This window comes from Arvicanthis niloticus, chromosome 27 (genome assembly GCF_011762505.2).
Source record: "Arvicanthis niloticus isolate mArvNil1 chromosome 27, mArvNil1.pat.X, whole genome shotgun sequence".
NCBI classification, from domain to species: Eukaryota; Metazoa; Chordata; class Mammalia; order Rodentia; family Muridae; genus Arvicanthis; species Arvicanthis niloticus.
In genome coordinates, this window is record NC_133435.1 from 20,141,107 (window position 1) to 20,148,843 (window position 7,737).

General features: G+C 44.9%; 1 long non-coding RNA gene across 1 annotated transcript; it reads left to right on the forward strand.

Annotated features, from left to right (window-relative positions):
* The first annotated feature begins 383 nt into the window (after positions 1 to 383).
* LOC143439784 (uncharacterized) lies at positions 384 to 7,521 on the forward strand. Its single transcript, XR_013107818.1, has 2 exons — positions 384 to 6,433; positions 7,103 to 7,521. It is a non-coding gene; the product is annotated as an uncharacterized LOC143439784 (long non-coding RNA).
* Positions 7,522 to 7,737: the final 216 nt, after the last annotated feature.

Consider the following 7,737-nt stretch of genomic DNA (forward strand, 5'->3'; position numbering starts at 1 on the left):
AGCAAAGGCCTAAAATGTTTGTGGGATGACAGCATTGTTGTTCTGGTCAGAACCCGATGCTCTATGCATGGTGATCATAATAAGCTCTGCCATCAAGCTGTACCCCAACCCTGAAGAAGATGGAGCCCCATATTTGTGTGGGCACGAGTCTGGTTTCGGTTTATAAATCCCAGGGTAGAAAACACCTCCCTCTAGAAGTGGAGCCATATTTAACTTCTAATGCTAAGTACAGATGGTATGAGATGTTTTCTTAAAAAAAAACTTTTTCTTTTTTGTTTGAATTACTTTACTTACAGAAAGATTGTGTCAGTAGTATTCTCATACTGCCCCATGGAGGGGTCCCCCACTGCCCCATGATGATTCTCTATGGACAATATCTTCAAAGGCCTGTGTGCACCTGTGCAGACTAAGGAGCTTCCAAGACTCAGTTAGGGTAGAGCACATTCCTTACAACAGAGAACACTGGGTTCAACCTTTTTTTATTGTTTTGTATTTTGAGGCTAGGTTTCTCTGTGTACCCCAGGCTGCCCCAGAACTCATTATGTAGATTAGGCTGGTCTTGAACTCAGAGATCTGTCTGCCAAGTGCTGGGATTAAAGGCTCTTTAAGTGTGCAAGTAGAAGCAAACATAACATAACTTGCACAAACAACCTGAGAGCTGGAAACATCATTATTAACTAAATTTCAAACTCTAAATCTCACTAGGTTTGTTATTGTTATTGTTGTTGTTGTTGTTGTTGTTTTTTTCCCCTAGCAATACCCTTTTTTCTGTCCCAAGACCCAAGCTGGAACACAGCATTATGGTAAGCTGTTGTGACCGTTGGTCTGTCCTGGTTTCTAGCTTGTCTGTGAGGTACTGAGCTGGGTAGGTCTTTTGTAGAAAAAATCCTCTGATCTGGGGATACCTGATCTTTTTCTTGTGATTAGAAAGTTCTAGAAAGAAGCACCTTTTCTCGTAGCCTTTCAGGTATACAGGCATCCAACATGCTTGTGTGGATAATATGGCGCTCCCCTGTTGCTTGCCAGATTTCTTCTTAGTGAAGACCCGCTGCTTCTAGTTACAGGTTACATTCTTTGGAAGCAAGCCACTGAAGCAGGAGGAGGCCTGTGGGGAATTAACCTCCACCTTCCTGGAAGACAAAGTATTTACCAAGTGGAATCCACTTCTTTCTTCCCCTACCTATTCATTTACAATGCTATGAGCTCACAGGTAATTATTTAAATACCAGCTGACAAACCCAGTGTTCTGCTGTCTCTGTTACTTCTCTAATTAACCCAGCCTTAGCCACTGGAAGCTCTTTCAGGCTGACTTCTGTGCTCCTCTGATGTGCTCCAGTCCCTTTGACTAAGCTTTTTGATACTACAGGAAGCACTGAGTTCATATTACACTCATCCTCCTCCACTTCTGAGAAGTTTCTTTGAGGAAACCCCATTTCCTTTAATTGGGCGGTGGCATTCCAATGTTATCATAATGGATTTCAGTCCAGTGAGATTTGAGCAGCAGGAGTCCACTCCATTTCCACAATAGTGATCAATGGTATGACCTTCAGTCTAGTGATCTAGGTGCACTGCCTTGCTGAGGATACTTATGAAGTTTCTTTGGGGGCAGGTACTCAGATGATGTCGTTGTCAACATTTTCATACAGTGAACAGGCATGCTCAAATTTGCATTATATGAAGACTCTGTGTCTTACACATCTTGAAGTTTCTGCCCTGGGACTCAGTGGATTCCCAAAACAGTATTAGAACTCAGGTAAACAGAAGAAAAAGTGATACATTTGTATTTGAAAAGATTTTGTGGTTAAAAAAAACGAAAACAAAAAACAAAAAACCAAAAAAAACCCCAAACCCTACCACCTGTAGGCATTTCCTCTAGGCTCTGCCCACTCTACCCCCACCCCCACCCCCAGTTACCTGGCAACAGCCAGGTGTGCCTGACTCACTATAAAAGTGGCTGCTTGCCCCTCCTCCCTCTCTTGCTCTCTTCTCTTCTCTTGCCCCTGCTTCCTCACCCTCTTCATTCCCCTCCCCCTCTCTCTCCACATGCTCATGGCCAGCCTCTATTCCTCTTCTCCGTCTCTCTGTCTCTCTCTCCCCCTTTTCTGTCTCTACTCTCTCAACTCCCCTTCCCATGCCCTAAATAAACTCTATTCTATATTATACCATGGCTAGTACCTTAGAGGGAAGGGATGCCTCAGCATGGGCCTGCAGAGACACTCCCTTCCCCCAAACAATACCGCACCTCCACCAAACATATCCCTGGCTTATATTCTTTTTATGAAACACAATACCACCCCCTCGATTAGTAATGAAGAGTGTGAATACCTCAGTAACTCCTGATTACATGTAAAACAAGTGTAGCACACACCAAATCACTGCGAAGAATAGAAAGATACCACACTGTGTGTTCTGGGGAGGTAGGTAACAAAGGGAATATTATTCACTGGGAAAGGGGAGTAAATAGTGCAGAGCCTTGGGAGATGTATGGTATCAGACTCGTGGATCCGCTCGTGGCTCCGTGGAACAGGGAGAGAGCAGGGAAGTTTGTTTCTAAGCTCTCCAGTCAGAGAGAACATGAGGCTGAGTCTATGGGTGTGAAGTCCACAGAGGTGGGAAAATCAAATAGCAGGGCCATGAGAAGGAAGCAGTACTCCGGTAAAATATATTTATTTAGCAACTCTTGGCTCTCACTGCTTAAATACTTGATTTTAATGAAACATCCACAGCCAGGCCACAAAGTAGCCAAGAACGAGGAAGAGTGAAGGTACACGCAGAACAAATAAATACTCCGTGCTGGGAAAGCACAGATTGAGCCCACCTCCTGAGCTATCTCAGAAAAGACGGAGATCACCACGTTAGCTTTGCATTAAACTGTGCTGTAGTTTTGAGTCTATTTTCGTGATAAGCCACTCATCACAAAGCTTACCACGTTAACCACTTTATGTTTGCATTCTGCACATTACTGTTGTGTCATCATCTTTGTTGCTTGCTGTTTCCAGAACAGTCTTCTTCCGGTGGTGAAACTCTCCCCGCTGAACCATCCCCCATTCAGCTCCCCACCAGCCTCAGGTAGCCTCTGCGGCACTTTCTCTGTCTCTGACTAAGTATAGATGGGGTTACAGAAAAGCTTTTTCCTTTTTCGTAGAGCTTATTTCACTTAGCAAAACCTCTTTCAAGGGTCACTAATGTCGTGGTATTTTGCTTAACTTTCTAAAGTAGTCATAGCCACATCCTGCCGACTCGGTCCTGGAGCCATACAAGGTAATTAATTCCACAGGCTGGGTGAGGGAGTCACAGGGGGAGGCGTGACTGGGAGTGGAGGACGGACACTGAGCTCTTCCAGCTGCTCAGGAAAGGTTGAGGTGGAGAGGGAGGAGGAGGAGGAGCGCTGTGGATGCCGGCAGCGAGGACCACTCGAGGGCGTGAGGCTAGACTCGCTGGGGTCGCTAGGGCCGCAGGGCCGCAGAGCTGCAGTGGAGGTCTCAGCCTGAGCTGGTTCTAAGTCATGTCATGAGCTGCAGCTTGCAAGTGCATAACTGGGTTATAGTGAGTGGGGAGTGACTCAGCTGGGGTGGGGGTGGCCAGCACATTGGTTCACGCAGGGTTTCTAAAGGACCAGCAATAGGTAACCGAACAGGCATTTGGGCAGGGAGCGGGGGTAATGATTTACTCAGAGTAGTCAGAGTAGTTGGCATTAGGAAAGATAAGGGGGTGGAAACCGCAAAGCGCTTTCGGGGCTAATCAGGTTAATTTGGCAGGGACTGAGGGTTTGTGTGGAATGCGGAGAGGGATAGGAGGAGGTTGTTGAAGCCGGTTTATAAAGTGCCACGACTGACAGTTGGTTCTGATCATTTTCTAAGCAATGGGCATCAACATAAAACAAACCACTCCATCCTTTGTCTCAAATCCCTAAACCTTGACCTTAATTAGACCAATTAGCACACGGTCTTAGAGTAGATTGAGAAATGTATGCATCTCCTAGGACTATAACTGACCGAGAGCAGAGCTGCTTTCCTACGTAGTGGCCCAACCAGCCTTAAACTCACACTTCTCAACTGCCTGCTGCCTTCTCAAGCATCCCGAGAATTGAAGGAGTTGGGGTTAAGAGGTTCTGATGGGAGGCACGGAATAAAATAGCAAGGCTATAATTTAGAAAGATTAACCTGATGGGCCTGTGTGGGGTTGGGGTTGGGGATGAAGTCAGGCTGTGCAAGAGGAAGGTATTTTAGCAATTCCACAGTGGGGTAAGACAGACCTTTCTGTACTGGGCTTTAACAGGAAGGGCAGGATCTGGAAAGGAATCTGGTGAGATTATCTGGTCTTCTGTGGCAGCCAAAGCAGAGGGTAGGATGCAGTGCAGGATGCAGCCCTGTTACTGCTGCATGTTTTCTCCTTCGGAATCCTGACCAAGTCACTGACCACAGAGCCACGTCTAATGCCTCTCTGTCTGAAATCACGGTGGGCTTGGTCTCTATCAATGTGTTAATACTGCCTTCGAGCATTAGAAAATAAGGTTGTACTCAGTTTTGGTTGACATTGGGGAGCATGGTGACTTATTTCCAAGCTGTACCTATAAAAATCAGGTCACCTGCAGAGTAGAGCCTATACATTCAACCTGCTACAAGCAAAGATTATCAATTTATATACATAAGCCATAAGAGATTGCCTTAGGTCTGGAACTAAAGAATACGGATGAAATCGAGGAGATAGGAAATTCTCAGCAGTGTTTTGGCATGAAAAAAAATTAATTGTTTCATGTTTTAAAATACTATAAACTTTGATTTGGAACCTTCTCATTGCTGTTAAAATATAAAATGTCATTTATTTAGGGCGTTCTTTCACTTTTTTTTTTCTTTCTTCTTTTGAGACAGGTTTCTCTGTGAAATAGCCCTGGCTGTCCTCGAACTTGCTTTATAGGAAGAAAGTGTCGATTATTATTAATTCTTTTCATTAAACACGATGCTTATTTAAACAATAAGATGCTTGACTTGAAAGGGAAATTATCTTGGATCGTTTTTTTTTTTCCTCAAGAATAATTTACTCCTACTTAAAAGCAAAAAAGTTATAAAACTATTCTTGGTTTTACGATGGTAAGTGAAAATCATTAAAATTCTCCAATTGAACAAGGGAAATATTTTCACAGAGACAGTCCTGTCCTCCAGACGATTTGATGTCAACCAAGACAGAACAGTTGGTCATTTAGTTTAAAAAAAAGAAAAAGCACTCTCTCTCTACCCGCGCGTTCGAATCCCGCCGCGTCCGTTTGTCTCCTCCCGCGTCTCATGGGGAAAAAAAAAAGTCTCAATATGCTTTGCACAGGCACCAGTTACTTTGTATCCAGGAAAGCAACCGGGAAGGAGAAATACAGGAGTAGAAAAATCATCAGTGTGAGGTATGTGCTGGGACCAAACTGCGCCTTTCTAATGGAGAATGAATTCTTTCTTTCTTTCTTTTTTCTTTCTTTCTTTCTTTCTTTCTTTCTTTCTTTCTTTCTTTCTTTTTTTTTTGTTTTGTTTTTCGAGACAGGGTTTCTCTGTGTAGTCCTGGCTGTCCTGGAACTCACTCTGTAGACCAGGCTGGCCTCGAACTCAGAAATCCTCCTGCCTCTGCCTCCCAAGTGCTGGGATTAAAGGCGTGCGCCACCACCGCCCGTCGAGAACGAATTCTTGGTCTGTAGGAATATTCTGGAGTGAATATCCCTGTTTAGTAGATACCCCATCTGCTGCTGGAGCATGTTTGTCATATCTTCATCCTCGAGTTCCAACTGGGCAGGCGTATCTGCTTCATTGATTGGTTGTCCATAGACCAGGATCTGATCGGCTTCATTGGCGAATCTCGCCGTTCACAATAGACTGTCAATAGTGTGGTCTTTTAGTCTTCAATGGCACCACAGAGGCGTCCCGCCCCCCACCTTCCAAGTCATGGGACTGTTCTCAGTCTTGACTACTCCTTTGGGTTTCTTGATGGAGTCTCTTCAGCTGCTGCTCCATAAAAAGGCACTGGGTCCACACTGGAGCTGGAGCTGGAGCCACAGAAGCAGTAAATGCCAATCATTATTGAGGGTTCCTCCTTCCTTTGCTTTTGTAACTACCTCGAAGCTGCTCTGGCTGAAGCCCATGGATCTCATGGATCCGTAGACAAGTGGCCCCTCTTGCTCATTCCCACTGCCTGGTAGGATTTCCTCCTGACCTGATGCCCAACCTCTTCCTCATGCTTTGCTGCTGAACTCGACCCTAACCCTGGAAGCATTGTGTCAGAAACCAGGAGTCCACAACTTGTCATCTGTAAGGTCTTCAAATCCCTTTCTCACTCTACACCGGGGATGTTTCTCTACCTCTGGAGCTTCACCATCACTTCACTGTGTCTGGGAACCAGAGCTTCACAGTCTGCATCAAAGTAAACGCTGTTCAACCGAGGTCCTCTCAGTAAGGAGGTAGGAAGCCTACTTTGAAAGACCATGCTTCCCAATCCCCAAGTGTCCTTTGGGTAAAAGGGTTCTTCATTGGTAACAATATCAGCAATAGTACAGTAACTCATAACAATGCCCTCATTTTAGGCAACTCTAATGTATCAGGGAGGTACAATTTTTTTTTAACTTTTAAAATTAATTTCCATCCAATTAAGAGATTCTGAGTAAATTCTCAGAATGAATGAGCCGTAACCTTAGGTTTTTGTTTTTAATTTGTGAGTGCTGTTCATGGGTACACGTCCACGTGTGCGTGTGTACTAGTGTGTACTTGGAGGCCAGAGGTCAACTTTGGGCATCATTCTTCAAAGTCATTCAGTTCATTTATTGTCACAGGATCTTTCATGGAGACCTGGGGCTGGCTGATTTGACTTGGCTATCTGGCCAGTGAATCCCAGGGAATGCCCTGCCCCTTCTTTTTCAGCCCTGGGGTTATTTATACATGCCTGCCACCATGCTTGGCTTTTTGTGTGGGTGCAAAGCATTGAACTCAATCCTTCAAGCATATGTGGCAAGCCCTACACCGGCCGAGCTGTTGCCACAGCCTGGTATCTTAGGGTTTTTATTGCTGTGAGGTGACTCCATGATCAAAAGAACCCGTATGGAAGAAAACATTTACTTTGGGCTGGCTTATAGTTTCAGAGGTTCAGTCCATTATCATCATGGTGGGAAGCGTGGGAGCATCCAGGCAGACACCGTTCTAGAGGAGACAAGAACCCTCCATCTTGATCCGAAAAAGGAGCAGAAGGAGACTGTCACCCAAAGGCAGCCAGGAGGAGGGTCTGATTCTACATTGGGAAGAACTTGAGCATAGGAGACCTCAAAGTCCACCCCCAAACTGATACACTTCCTCCAACAAGGCCACATCTCCTAACAGTGCCATTCCCATGGGCCAAGCATTCAAACACATGAGTCTGTGGGGACACCACCTACTTTAAGCAAGTAGACAATGAACCTCTGAGCCTCATTTCTGGCCAAGAAATGTCACTGATTGTAGATTGCTTGGGCCTCACCCTGGAGAGTCTAATAAAGTGAAATTGGGTTGGAGCTATGAAGTTTGTATTTTTTTTTTAAAGAAGAAAAATGAATTAAATATTAAACAGAATCTGGGTGTGGTGGCATAGAGTTATAATCCAAGTACTTGGAAGGCTGAGACAGGAGGAGAAGGAGTTTGAGGCCAGCCTAGGCTCTAGAGCAAAGCCGGGTCTCATTTCTCTCTCGAAAGCAAAAATCAACCAACTAAATGAAACGAAATGAAACCAAACCAAACC